General features: G+C 35.3%; 1 long non-coding RNA gene across 1 annotated transcript; it reads right to left on the reverse strand.

Annotated features, from left to right (window-relative positions):
- Positions 1-2,071: 2,071 nt before the first annotated feature.
- On the reverse strand, positions 2,072-5,652 carry LOC128265092 (uncharacterized). Its single transcript, XR_008268801.1, has 2 exons — positions 5,480-5,652; positions 2,072-2,308 (listed from the first exon to the last, which is right to left on the reverse strand). It is a non-coding gene; the product is annotated as an uncharacterized LOC128265092 (long non-coding RNA).
- Positions 5,653-15,927: the final 10,275 nt, after the last annotated feature.

Raw genomic sequence — 15,927 nt, forward strand, 5'->3', positions numbered from 1 at the left:
ACTCACAAACTCAATGAATCAAATCCAAAAATTCGAAACAGACAAAGAAACCCACCTTTTGGAAATTATTCTAGCAAAAAATAGAATTGTAATCACGGATCTAGAAAACATTTAACCCTGGCAAAATTAAACATCGTAAGTCCAGCAATTTTGGATAATCCGATATTGGCGAATTCAAGGACAGACAGCTTATTGACGTTAGAATTATTAGAGGTATCTAGTATTAGTGTTTTTCAAAATTCCGAAATTCTACATTTTCTCATTAAACTTCCTAGCCCTAAATTAATATGTAAGAAGATAACAGTCTATCCAGTTCAGCACCAGAAAAAAATCCTGGACTTTGAAGATGGGAACCTTGTCGCCGAATGCCCAGCGCGAAACCTTAACATCGGTCATTGCAAAACGACGGTCGGCGCCACCTTCTGCAGGGAGCTGCAAAATGGCACCTGCGCACAGCAAATTGTTTCTGGGGCTATTGCGCACTGCTCCACACTCCCATGTCACCTGGATCCGGTTACCATTGTGGATCATGGCACCCTCATCGTGAACGATGCCAACGTGACCATAACCGATAACCAAGGGCGAGAGACAAAAATATCCGGAACCTACCTGGTAACCTATTCTGACAAGGTAGCTCTCAACGGAACTTGGTTCGTAAATCAATTGGGAAGTTCAATGAGAAAACCTGCTGTGTCGGCCATGGCCATAGTCAACATCACGGCCCACCAGAACCGGCTGAGTCTCCCATTTCTTCACGAGCTGAGTCTGAGCAATCTCCACCACATCGGGACCCTCAGAGAAGAACTTACACTGGGGTCCTTCCTCAGCAACTCCCTTGCCCTACTTGCTACCTTCTTCCTGTGTTCCACCATTTGGCTCGGCTATCGCTATCTAAGGGCCAGAAGTCACACCAAACCAAGAACTGACAACGATGTGGAACGAGCGGGTCCCCGGGACGTCGACCACTTGAAGGGGGGAGAAGTTAACACAGGCAGTTCCCAAGAGAAGAAGCTGCCGAGTTGCAGACCATATCCGGTGGCCTGCACGCGCAGCGAAGAAACCGCTGACCGCGCGTTCCGGGTGCAAGTACCCGGAGTCAGAACAGAGCACTCGCGGAGCGAGTGATCTCCACGGGCAGGGACAAAACGCTGACCTGGCACCTTGGCGACAGCGCTGCAGTCAGGCAAAGGTCTCAAGATGCAGTTGGATAGGTTCTTTAGTTTAGTCAAAAATTGTACTCCAGAGAACTAACTCTGTATAGAATACTTATGCCCTTACGGGCGTATGGAAATAAATAAAATATAAAATAAATACCCAACGGTTTTATAATTTATATGTCGGAACGAGCCGGATCTGACGACTATAGCAAAAAAGCTCCCATATAAACATTCGGAAAAATGAAAAAAAATTATAACTTTGCTGTTTTTTTAACAGTTCAGAATTATGCTTTTAATTTTATTAAAATCAGAAACCGATATCATATATTTATGCCACTGGAACTATCAGACAATTGAGCTGCAAATCATCATAGCTTCAATGTTTTTAACCATATACGCAAGTAAATCATAATTTTAGTGTTTTCAAGAACATTTAATTTTCCTTTCTTTTTATAGAAATACGGTTTTAATTTTCTTAAAATTTTTCTTTTTCAATTTCAATGACTAAGGTTTTAAAAAGTTATACTCAATTATATTTGGTCACGATTAAGCCACCCAATGCTAAATAAATATGTTGAGAAGTTCAAGTAGGGGAGTAGGGTTTTTAAATTCGGTTTGTCCTAAAACAATGTTTTATTTCTTAATAAAGTTGTGTCTAAATTTTAAGTTGATCGGAGAAAATTTGACTAAGGAATGTTTTTTTTTTTGTGTTCACAGTGCTAGTGTGCTAGTGTACTAGTGTTCGAACTTTACAACATTTTTCCCACAACTCACGTTTTAAAAGTCGGTGTCACAACTTCAAGCTACTGCACCGATCGAGCGAAGTACAGGGATGTAAGGAAAGGTTTCTCTAGCAAGGCTAGAGCATAAAAGTTTCAAATTCTTGAAGGAACCCAACAGAAATGTTCATAATATACAATACATCGCCGTTTTTTTTAAATGGTCGTCATTTTATTGATAATTTTTTTGGTTTGAATTGGATCCAAACGAATAATTACTTCCAGGATCTCCAAGAACAGTGGGGTCTTCTGCTGGTGGTAACGGATTTCTGAACTGATCGGCAGATATTCTGGTAAATAATATTCCAACACCTTCAATTAGAGCCAGGAGTACTCCTCCTATTATAGCACTACCCGCCATAGCTGGAACACCTACAAACAAGAACAAAATTTGGAGAGACATATGTATATTAAATAAAAATCAGTTGGTATTTCTTTTAAAGTTCTATTAATATAATATTAATGTGCTTGTTATGTGAAAGAATAACAAATTTTTGTACTGATCTTGCGTAAAAAAAGTGAAATAATTCTTTTACTTGACTGTATTCAATATTACTTTAAAGCGATAAATAACAAAAAAAATTGTTGCGAACACTTAAGAAAATATAGGGATTATCGTGGTAACCCTAAAACAACATTATAGCTTCCACAACTATTGATTGCGGAGTTACTATTAAGCCGCTGATTATTTGTTTCTTAAAACGTAACCAATTGTGGTACAATGATCGTAAGGTCCAATAATGTAAAGATAATCCAGTCTTCCTTGATGTCGGAAGTTTTTGGTTGGCAATAACAATTTATGACATTGGTTTGTGGGTGTCTTAATAACGGAAATTCATTAATTTTCAATCCGTTTCCGCATACTAGGAAAGAATGGCACCAAATGTTTTTACAAATTGCCTGATAGCCACAGAAAGTTTTTTTTACTTGGAATAATACGGCCCTTTGAAATTAAAAAAAAAAACATCGCTGAAACAGTTTTAAAAAGCTTTGCGATAATTTTTCTTGTAAGCAGGGACTAAAACCAAATCAAATATTGCGTTCAGTTAGTGTTACGGTTACAACCAATAGAACTATTTCGATTACGGGTTCGGTTCAAATGTTTTATTTAGGTTGCGGCTACGGTACCCCAACCAATAAATGTTACGGTTACCGGTAATGTACCTGTTTAAATATAACAACATGTCATATTTTAATGATTAGAGCGAGTGATGTTTTTGCGCATAGAATGTTTGTAGTCTCTAGATACTTGGGGATTTTTACATATGTTATTATGTACGCTTACCAACTTCATATTACCAAATTAATACTATATATTTACCGACACATCTTTTTCAAACTAACTACTACTAACTTAAATTTTTGACTTTGTCGAACGCGTAAAATTTTCGGTAGGTATTTGTTTTTGGTCGCGGAAATTTTGTATGCTTATTTTTTTTCTGGATTGTAAAAAATCCTCTAAAAAGAAAAAAATTTGCACGATCTGACATATGAATTTGTTATACGGATTATGTTTTCTAAGGACACATTAGCAAAACCGGTACAAATGTTTCGGTCCCAATTAAGGTTAATCCGGTTGCTATATATTTCGGTTACGGTTTCGATTAGGCAAAAAACAAATTTGTTGGTTTCGTTTTCGGATTCGGTTACGATTTTGATTAGGTTATACCGGTTAGGAAAAACGCTTACGAAACCATGCTTGCAAGTGAAATTTTGATCGTATTTCTTGAAGTTTAGGAGATATGATGCATCGCATAATCAAATTTTGAATTAAAACATACTTTGTTTAACAAAGGTCAACGCAAACCTTTTGCAAAAACGCCGTTCCTGATCTGTTTCGGGAGATTAGGCGGTACGCCTCATAAAATTTCGAGTTTAAAACATACTATATGATATAGTCAGTCCGATTTTAATCAAATCTAAACAAAAAAATGTAAGAACAAAAAAAAACTTAAAAACGGCCACGTTGTAATTTTTTAATTTTTCTCCCCGATTTTTCCTAAGAGAAAGACAACTTTTAGAAATGTTTCATGCAGATAGCTTTAAAACTGAAAGACAATATTGAGGAGAAACGGTCAGACGGAAGGGCGGACAGAGGGACGGACGGACAGACAGCCAGACGGGCAAGCCTATATCATTACTTCTGAACCAATTGACTTTTTAAAAGTCTTAGAACGCAAAAAATTCTTATAAAAGCAATATCTTTTGAGTGCCATGTTATTTTTTACGGTCAGATTTATTTTTGCGGCCAGCATTTGATTCAATAACAAAAATTTCTTGATGTAAGCTTTTAAGAAAAACCTTCCTCAAAAATAGAAAAACAAGATTTCATTTTGTTATCTTTGCGCGAATGCAGCAAAACATTTATTTAGTTTTTAAAGGCTAAATCGCACAATTTGAATTACAAAAAAAATAATGTTTGTCTTTAATCCTCCGCCGTATCCCCAACGTTTAACTTGAATTCAAAATCAGGTGTTCTACCAAACAATACAGTGACACTTGTTCGTAATCGCAGTTCATTTGTGTGAGTAATTTGCACGGCAAAACTTGTAAAAGTTTATTAACCCATCCAACCGAAATTGGTCTTACAACACCAACATAGTCTGGTGCTTCGGGCGCCGGAATACTTCCGCATCTTTGTTGAATCTGCAAATTTATTTTAATAGGGCCATTTGGTTGATGAGTGGTCTCTTTAGCTAACGGGCTGGCAAGTCAAGGAGGCCTTATAACAGTGTTGGTAAGCGGAAGTTTAATAGCCAATGCAGGTTATTTGTTCGCGTTTTGCTTCTATGTGCTTCCTCCAGACACTGAGACACCTATCTAGGTGTACTCTAAAATATGTGACTTTATTTGTAGATGGTATCCATACGTTATTGAGTAATCATTGTGGTAAATTTTTATTGTTAAGGGTGAAAGGTATGGTGTTTGCATTTTTGCTCGTTTGCCTTCATACGCCAATCAGATAACCATTTTTTCAACTGGGCTAAATGAGAAGCTAGTTATGCTGATGCCTTAATTGGACATTTTTAACGACTTAAAATCGGCGTACGTGGATGACATCAGTCGCTGGTTTGTGGCTATATATGCCGTATACAGGAGGTAAGGGCTAGGCCCCTTGAACGCTTCCATGTGGCACGTCTGTTAACCTCTTTTATTACGCAGCTTTTGGTTCTTACCATGAAGACTCGGTTTTAAAGGTACGATTTAAGAACCTTGTGAATAAAAAACTTAATCATATAGATAAGACCTTCCAGCCATACTCTGTCAAAAGCCTGAGAGACGTCTAGGGAGATAACAAAGCAGTACTCCCTGTGCTCAAACGCATTTCGGAGGTGATTCTATTGACTTGTTCAATGGTAGGGGAGTAGGGTTTTTAAATTCGGTTTGTCCTAAAACAATGTTTTATTTCTTAATAAAGTTGTGTCTAAATTTTAAGTTGATCGGAGAAAATTTGACTAAGGAATGTTTTTTTTTTTGTGTTCACAGTGCTAGTGTGTTAGTGTACTAGTGTTCGAACTTTACAACATTTTTCCCACAACTCACGTTTTAAAAGTCGGTGTCACAACTTCAAGCTACTGCACCGATCGAGCGAAGTACAGGGATGTAAGGAAAGGTTTCTCTAGCAAGGCTAGAGCATAAAAGTTTCAAATTCTTGAAGGAACCCAACAGAAATGTTCATAATATACAATACATCGCCGTTTTTTTTAAATGGTCGTCATTTTATTGATAATTTTTTTGGTTTGAATTGGATCCAAACGAATAATTACTTCCAGGATCTCCAAGAACAGTGGGGTCTTCTGCTGGTGGTAACGGATTTCTGAACTGATCGGCAGATATTCTGGTAAATAATATTCCAACACCTTCAATTAGAGCCAGGAGTACTCCTCCTATTATAGCACTACCCGCCATAGCTGGAACACCTACAAACAAGAACAAAATTTGGAGAGACATATGTATATTAAATAAAAATCAGTTGGTATTTCTTTTAAAGTTCTATTAATATAATATTAATGTGCTTGTTATGTGAAAGAATAACAAATTTTTGTACTGATCTTGCGTAAAAAAAGTGAAATAATTCTTTTACTTGACTGTATTCAATATTACTTTAAAGCGATAAATAACAAAAAAAATTGTTGCGAACACTTAAGAAAATATAGGGATTATCGTGGTAACCCTAAAACAACATTATAGCTTCCACAACTATTGATTGCGGAGTTACTATTAAGCCGCTGATTATTTGTTTCTTAAAACGTAACCAATTGTGGTACAATGATCGTAAGGTCCAATAATGTAAAGATAATCCAGTCTTCCTTGATGTCGGAAGTTTTTGGTTGGCAATAACAATTTATGACATTGGTTTGTGGGTGTCTTAATAACGGAAATTCATTAATTTTCAATCCGTTTCCGCATACTAGGAAAGAATGGCACCAAATGTTTTTACAAATTGCCTGATAGCCACAGAAAGTTTTTTTTACTTGGAATAATACGGCCCTTTGAAATTAAAAAAAAAACATCGCTGAAACAGTTTTAAAAAGCTTTGCGATAATTTTTCTTGTAAGCAGGGACTAAAACCAAATCAAATATTGCGTTCAGTTAGTGTTACGGTTACAACCAATAAACTATTTCGATTACGGGTTCGGTTCAAATGTTTTATTTAGGTTGCGGCTACGGTACCCCAACCAATAAATGTTACGGTTACCGGTAATGTACCTGTTTAAATATAACAACATGTCATATTTTAATGATTAGAGCGAGTGATGTTTTTGCGCATAGAATGTTTGTAGTCTCTAGATACTTGGGGATTTTTACATATGTTATTATGTACGCTTACCAACTTCATATTACCAAATTAATACTATATATTTACCGACACAGCTTTTTCAAACTAACTACTACTAACTTAAATTTTTGACTTTGTCGAACGCGTAAAATTTTCGGTAGGTATTTGTTTTTGGTCGCGGAAATTTTGTATGCTTATTTTTTTTCTGGATTGTAAAAAATCCTCTAAAAAGAAAAAAATTTGCACGATCTGACATATGAATTTGTTATACGGATTATGTTTTCTAAGGACACATTAGCAAAACCGGTACAAATGTTTCGGTCCCAATTAAGGTTAATCCGGTTGCTATATATTTCGGTTACGGTTTCGATTAGGCAAAAAACAAATTTGTTGGTTTCGTTTTCGGATTCGGTTACGATTTTGATTAGGTTATACCGGTTAGGAAAAACGCTTACGAAACCATGCTTGCAAGTGAAATTTTGATCGTATTTCTTGAAGTTTAGGAGATATGATGCATCGCATAATCAAATTTTGAATTAAAACATACTTTGTTTAACAAAGGTCAACGCAAACCTTTTGCAAAAACGCCGTTCCTGATCTGTTTCGGGAGATTAGGCGGTACGCCTCATAAAATTTCGAGTTTAAAACATACTATATGATATAGTCGTCCGATTTTAATCAAATCTAAACAAAAAAATGTAAGAACAAAAAAAAACTTAAAAACGGCCACGTTGTAATTTTTTAATTTTTCTCCCCGATTTTTCCTAAGAGAAAGACAACTTTTAGAAATGTTTCATGCAGATAGCTTTAAAACTGAAAGACAATATTGAGGAGAAACGGTCAGACGGAAGGGCGGACAGAGGGACGGACGGACAGACAGCCAGACGGGCAAGCCTATATCATTACTTCTGAACCAATTGACTTTTTAAAAGTCTTAGAACGCAAAAAATTCTTATAAAAGCAATATCTTTTGAGTGCCATGTTATTTTTTACGGTCAGATTTATTTTTGCGGCCAGCATTTGATTCAATAACAAAAATTTCTTGATGTAAGCTTTTAAGAAAAACCTTCCTCAAAAATAGAAAAACAAGATTTCATTTTGTTATCTTTGCGCGAATGCAGCAAAACATTTATTTAGTTTTTAAAGGCTAAATCGCACAATTTGAATTACAAAAAAAATAATGTTTGTCTTTAATCCTCCGCCGTATCCCCAACGTTTAACTTGAATTCAAAATCAGGTGTTCTACCAAACAATACAGTGACACTTGTTCGTAATCGCAGTTCATTTGTGTGAGTAATTTGCACGGCAAAACTTGTAAAAGTTTATTAACCCATCCAACCGAAATTGGTCTTACAACACCAACATAGTCTGGTGCTTCGGGCGCCGGAATACTTCCGCATCTTTGTTGAATCTGCAAATTTATTTTAATAGGGCCATTTGGTTGATGAGTGGTCTCTTTAGCTAACGGGCTGGCAAGTCAAGGAGGCCTTATAACAGTGTTGGTAAGCGGAAGTTTAATAGCCAATGCAGGTTATTTGTTCGCGTTTTGCTTCTATGTGCTTCCTCCAGACACTGAGACACCTATCTAGGTGTACTCTAAAATATGTGACTTTATTTGTAGATGGTATCCATACGTTATTGAGTAATCATTGTGGTAAATTTTTATTGTTAAGGGTGAAAGGTATGGTGTTTGCATTTTTGCTCGTTTGCCTTCATACGCCAATCAGATAACCATTTTTTCAACTGGGCTAAATGAGAAGCTAGTTATGCTGATGCCTTAATTGGACATTTTTAACGACTTAAAATCGGCGTACGTGGATGACATCAGTCGCTGGTTTGTGGCTATATATGCCGTATACAGGAGGTAAGGGCTAGGCCCCTTGAACGCTTCCATGTGGCACGTCTGTTAACCTCTTTTATTACGCAGCTTTTGGTTCTTACCATGAAGACTCGGTTTTAAAGGTACGATTTAAGAACCTTGTGAATAAAAAACTTAATCATATAGATAAGACCTTCCAGCCATACTCTGTCAAAAGCCTGAGAGACGTCTAGGGAGATAACAAAGCAGTACTCCCTGTGCTCAAACGCATTTCGGAGGTGATTCTATTGACTTGTTCAATGGTAGGGGAGTAGGGTTTTTAAATTCGGTTTGTCCTAAAACAATGTTTTATTTCTTAATAAAGTTGTGTCTAAATTTTAAGTTGATCGGAGAAAATTTGACTAAGGAATGTTTTTTTTTTTGTGTTCACAGTGCTAGTGTGTTAGTGTACTAGTGTTCGAACTTTACAACATTTTTCCCACAACTCACGTTTTAAAAGTCGGTGTCACAACTTCAAGCTACTGCACCGATCGAGCGAAGTACAGGGATGTAAGGAAAGGTTTCTCTAGCAAGGCTAGAGCATAAAAGTTTCAAATTCTTGAAGGAACCCAACAGAAATGTTCATAATATACAATACATCGCCGTTTTTTTTTAAATGGTCGTCATTTTATTGATAATTTTTTTGGTTTGAATTGGATCCAAACGAATAATTACTTCCAGGATCTCCAAGAACAGCGGGGTCTTCTGCTGGTGGTAACGGATTTCTGAACTGATCGGCAGATATTCTGGTAAATAATATTCCAACACCTTCAATTAGAGCCAGGAGTACTCCTCCTATTATAGCACTACCCGCCATAGCTGGAACACCTACAAACAAGAACAAAATTTGGAGAGACATATGTATATTAAATAAAAATCAGTTGGTATTTCTTTTAAAGTTCTATTAAAATAATATTAATGTGCTTGTTATGTGAAAGAATAACAAATTTTTGTACTGATCTTGCGTAAAAAAAAGTGAAATAATTCTTTTACTTGACTGTATGCAATATTACTTTAAAGCGATAAATAACAAAAAAAATGGTTGTGAACACTTAAGAAAATATAGGGATTTCGTGGTAACCCTAAAACAACATTATAGCTACCACAACTATTGATTGCGGAGTTACTATTAAGCCGCTGATTATTTGTTTCTTAAAACGTAACCAATTGTGGTACAATGATCGTAAGGTCCAACAATGTAAAGATAATCCAGTCTTCCTTGATGTCGGAAGTTTTTGGTTGGCAATAACAATTTATGACATTGGTTTGTGGGTGTCTTAATAACGGAAATTCATTAATTTTCAATCCGTTTCTGCATACTAGGAAAGAATGGCACCAAATGTTTTTACAAATTGCCTGATAGCCACAGAAAGTTTTTTTTACTTGGAATAATACGGCCCTTTGAAATTAAAAAAAAACATCGCTGAAACAGTTTTAAAAAACTTTGCGATAATTTTTCTTGTAAGCAGGGACTAAAACAAACTCAAATATTGCGTTCAGTTAGTGTTACGGTTACAACCAATAGAACTATTTCGATTACGGGTTCGGTTCAAATGTTTTATTTAGGTTGCGGCTACGGTACCCCAACCAATAAATGTTACGGTTACCGGTAATGTACCTGTTTAAATATAACAACATGTCATATTTTAATGATTAGAGCGAGTGATGTTTTTGCGCATAGAATGTTTGTAGTCTCTAGATACTTGGGGATTTTTACATATGTTATTATGTACGCTTACCAACTTCATATTACCAAATTAATACTATATATTTACCGACACATCTTTTTCAAACTAACTACTACTAACTTAAATTTTTGACTTTGTCGAACGCGTAAAATTTTCGGTAGGTATTTGTTTTTGGTCGCGGAAATTTTGTATGCTTATTTTTTTTCTGGATTGTAAAAAATCCTCTAAAAAGAAAAAAATTTGCACGATCTGACATATGAATTTGTTATACGGATTATGTTTTCTAAGGACACATTAGCAAAACCGGTACAAATGTTTCGGTCCCAATTAAGGTTAATCCGGTTGCTATATATTTCGGTTACGGTTTCGATTAGGCAAAAAACAAATTTGTTGGTTTCGTTTTCGGATTCGGTTACGATTTTGATTAGGTTATACCGGTTAGGAAAAACGCTTACGAAATCATGATTGCAAGTGAAATTTTGATCGTATTTCTTGAAGTTTAGGAGATATGATGCATCGCATAATCAAATTTTGAATTAAAACATACTTTGTTTAACAAAGGTCAACGCAAACCTTTTGCAAAAACGCCGTTCCTGATCTGTTTTGGGAGATTAGGCGGTACGCCTCATAAAATTTCGAGTTTAAAACATACTATATGATATAGTCGTCCGATTTTAATCAAATCTAAACAAAACAATGTAAGAACAAAAAAAAACTTAAAAACGGCAACGTTGTAATTTTTTAATTTTTCTCCCCGATTTTTCCTAAGAGAAAGACAACTTTTAGAAATGTTTCATGCAGATAGCTTTAAAACTGAAAGACAATATTGAGGAGAAACGGTCAGACGGAAGGGCGGACAGAGGGACGGACGGACAGACAGCCAGACGGGCAAGCCTATATCATTACTTCTGAACCAATTGACTTTTTAAAAGTCTTAGAACGCAAAAAATTCTTATAAAAGCAATATCTTTTGAGTGCCATGTTATTTTTTACGGTCAGATTTATTTTTGCGGCCAGCATTTGATTCAATAACAAAAATTTCTTGATGTAAGCTTTTAAGAAAAACCTTCCTCAAAAATAGAAAAACAAGATTTCATTTTGTTATTTTTGCGCGAATGCAGCAAAACATTTATTTAGTTTTTAAAGGCTAAATCGCACAATTTGAATTACAAAAAAAATAATGTTTGTCTTTAATCCTCCGCCGTATCCCCAACGTTTAACTTGAATTCAAAATCAGGTGTTCTACCAAACAATACAGTGACACTTGTTCGTAATCGCAGTTCATTTGTGTGAGTAATTTGCACGGCAAAACTTGTAAAAGTTTATTAACCCATCCAACCGAAATTGGTCTTACAACACCAACATAGTCTGGTGCTTCGGGCGCCGGAATACTTCTGCATCTTTGTTGAATCTGCAAATTTATTTTAATAGGGCCATTTGGTTGATGAGTGGTCTCTTTAGCTAACGGGCTGGCAAGTCAAGGAGGCCTTATAACAGTGTTGGTAAGCGGAAGTTTAATAGCCAATGCAGGTTATTTGTTCGCGTTTTGCTTCTATGTGCTTCCTCCAGACACTGAGACACCTATCTAGGTGTACTCTAAAATATGTGACTTTATTTGTAGATGGTATCAATACGTTATTGAGTAATCATTGTGGTAAATTTTTATTGTTAAGGGTGAAGGTATGGTGTTTGCATTTTTGCTCGTTTGCCTTCATACGCCAATCGGATAACCATTTTTTCAACTGGGCTAAATGAGAAGCTAGTTATGCTGATGCCTTAATTGGACATTTTTAACGACTTAAAATCGGCGTACGTGGATGACATCAGTCGCTGGTTTGTGGCTATATATGCCGTATACAGGAGGTAAGGGCTAGGCCCCTTGAACGCTTCCATGTGGCACGTCTGTTAACCTCTTTTATTACGCAGCTTTTGGTTCTTACCATGAAGACTCGGTTTTAAAGGTACGATTTAAGAACCTTGTGAATAAAAAACTTAATCATATAGATAAGACCTTCCAGCCATACTCTGTCAAAAGCCTGAGAGACGTCTAGGGAGATAACAAAGCAGTACTCCCTGTGCTCAAACGCATTTCGGAGGTGATTCTATTGACTTGTTCAATGGTACCATGCTTTTCTCTAAATCCAAATTGATGATCCGGGGTGATACTGCGTTTTGTCAAGTTGGGCATAATGCGTTGAAGAATTAGTTTTTCCAAGACTTGGATAAGCATGTGAGGAGGCCTATAGTTCTGTATGACGAAGGAAGAGTTTTTAGCTTCGGATTTTTTCCACTGTTGCGTGACCCAATTTTGTTATGGCGTTAAAAAGGTTTTTGAAGTAATCTATTTCGTATTCTGGGAGTTGTATTATTATTTTGGGTGTGATTTTGTCAAGCTCAGGAGATTTATTTGGCTTAAGATGTTCCTTGTTGACCTTATATTCTGGAATGAGACATATGTGGTGTGCTTGCCTTGGCTTGATGAACGTGCCTCAAACACCACTTGGTTTAAAAACGTTGTAAGGGTGTTTTGTGATCGTTGGCTTTCTGCATCGCTATTAGCCCAAGAGCCATCTTGGTCTCGCAACGGGTTTTCAGCTGGAATCGGTGCGCTTATATTGGGATGAGCTTTCCAGAGCGGGTATATGTGTTCTTTATATTTTTGGAGGGGGTAGGGTTTTAAACTTTTTATACCCTTGCAGAGGGTATTATAATTTCAGTCAGAAGTTTGCAACGCAATGAAGGAGACATTTCCGACCCTATAAAGTATATTTATTCTTGATCAGCATCACTAGGAGAGTCGATCCGTTTGTCCGTCCGTTTCTCCTCAAAATTGTCTCTCAGTTTTAAAGCTATCTGCATAAAACTTTTCCAAAAGTTGTATTTCTATTGCAGGTAGTATATATGTCGAAACGAGCCGGAACGGATGACCATATCAAAAAGCTCTCTTTGGAAAAATCGGGAAAAAAATTAAAACGTTGCCGTTTTTGTTTTTTTTTTTTGTTTAAATTTGATTAAATTCGGACGATTATATCATTTAGCTCCAATGAAAACAATCGAAATTATAAAAAAATGTATAAACAAAATTTTAATTTTTTTTTTTAATTTATTTGGACAAAATAATAGTTTAATAATTAAGAATTAGCTTTATTAAAATCGGAAAAAGATATCGTATAGCTGCCTAGGAACGATCGAATAATTGAGCTAAAAATCATTATAGTAAAATATATACGCTTATAATTTAAAATTGGATAAACTACCTGACTAGTTTCAAAGTTTCAGGGTCCATGTATTTTGGGGCACTGTTTAGACCGATTTCTTGGAAAATAACGGTAAAAACCATATTTTTTTTTTTGTTTTTTGTCAATAAATCCTTCAAAAGAAACTTTATCAAAAAACCTTTAAACAAAAGTTGGAAATCTAGTTGAAATACACAATTCATGGTTTGAGTAAAGCTGATAGTTAACGAGAAATGCAGAAAACATTTGCCTTCAAGCCGTTATTTTAAAATGAGCGCACAATTAATTGGACCGGAATGGCATCACTAAACTCTTATCGATATTTTACAGAACTATTTCTTAATTTCTCATCTCTAAGGTTTTCGCATATCTAACGCTTGCCGCTTGATAAAATTTTATTTATCTCATACATAAAATCAGTTTACAGTGTAAACTTTACATTTCAATAACATCATAATTTTTGTTTTATTTAAATTAACGTTAGGGTTGTTGAATTTGGAATTTTGGTTTTATTTGCTTATGGTTTTTATTATTGTATTTTATTTTGTTGTATACTATTTATATTCAGTAGCACGGGTTTTCGGTAGATTTTTATAAAAAATGTTTAGTTTTTATACCCTTGCAGAAAGTATTATAATTTCCGTCAGAAGTTTGCAACGCATTGAAGGAGGTATCTCCGACCCTATAAAGTATATATGTTCTTGATCGTTATCACAAGCAGTCAAACTAGCCATGTCCGTCTGTCTATCAGGATGGAATATTTCAGAATTACGTTTTAAATTTCATTAAAATCAGACGATATGAACAATGGGAGTAAAAGCGCCGCAGGCAACATTTTTTTTAAAACCAAAATTGCGATTTTTAGTTTAAAAAAATTTTTTAAGTTTGCTTGCATATATGTGTCCCACATCGATAAAATTGATTCCGATAACATTCACGAAACCTTTAGTGTATTAATGAATGTAAAATAGTTTGGTCACCCAGTCTAGGTGATGTTGCCAGATCGGACCGTCATTTTAAAATTACTGTTAAAAACAACCAACTTTGCATGATATCTCGTTTAAAATTAACAATACAAAAAAAAAAAACACAAAACAAAAAATGTGTATCTTAAATAGACCTTAAACTGTTGTATGGATGCGTTTTTTGATAAAGGTCACTTTTAACAAGGACCCTAAAACATCGATTTGATTCGCACAAACAAAGTGACGTACAACCAAACCAACAGGAAAAAAGTTTTAATTCCAAAAATTCTGTCAAACTCTTGTTTATTGAATATCTTTTGAACGGATTATGATGACCAAGGTGTCGGTGAACGCGTATTTAAAGCCAAAATCAATGACACAAAAGCCTTTTTGTCAAAAGCGAAACATATTTTCGCGATCTGTAGGCCTTAGAGTGCGCGTTAAACAAACTTGCGCTGCGTGGGCAAAACTAGAATCTACATGTAAACCCCAAATATTTGGGTTTCATAGTTTCCGAGATCTCAACGTTCAAACGGACGGACAGACGCAGACTTGGTTAGATCGAGCCGACTTTTGATTCTGATCAAGGATATGTATACTTTATCGTGTCGGAAACGTCGTTGTTACAGCAAGGGCTGTAACAAATGTAGAAATTACAAGCTCAACTTAGATCCTTATATTTCATAAATACGGTTTTAATTTTGTGACCTGAGCACACATAATATTTAATGGTTTTTAAATTGTTTGTTGTCCCAAAACAATGTTTCTCAAGAATGTTGTGTATAAATTTTAACCATTTTGGTTGTATGAAAAACCCAGTGTATATGTTGAATGGTTAGTGATAATATCCATATATCTGTTTATGGTATTTATTGAAGAACATGATGCAATATTATCCAATTTGTTAGTTTGAAAATTAAATTTAACGTTCTCCTTTTGACATCCGATCAGCACAGATTCAAAAAACTATATATAAAGACAAGAAAGGAAGCAAACTTCAGCAAGTCGAAGTTCATACACCCTTGCAGCTATTTCAAAAAGTAAATATGATTTACTATATGTTTAAAAGAATTGAAGCTATGATGACTTGCAGCTCAATTATTCGATAATTCATATGACAGCTGTACGATACCGTTTTCCGATTCTAACAGAATTAAAAGCGTACTTCTGAACTGTCAAATTGTCAAAAATAATTTTTAAAAAATTACAAAACAGCAAAATTAAATTAAATAAACTTTTTTTTATATTTTTATTGTTTCCATGGGAGCTATATGATATAGTCGTTCGATTTTGATGAAATTTAAACCGATATTCTGAAATATTTAACCATTATATATGTTGGATTAACAAATCAAAATAAACATTCGGTCGCGTGTAGACGTGTTTTCTTAACGCTCCAGAAAAACAATAAGTCACTGAGTTGTAAACGTTCGGAAAAATTTATAAACGCGTGGTTTTGCGATT

The sequence above is a fragment of the Drosophila gunungcola genome, unplaced genomic scaffold (assembly GCF_025200985.1).
Source record: "Drosophila gunungcola strain Sukarami unplaced genomic scaffold, Dgunungcola_SK_2 000092F, whole genome shotgun sequence".
Classification (NCBI taxonomy): Eukaryota; Metazoa; Arthropoda; class Insecta; order Diptera; family Drosophilidae; genus Drosophila; species Drosophila gunungcola.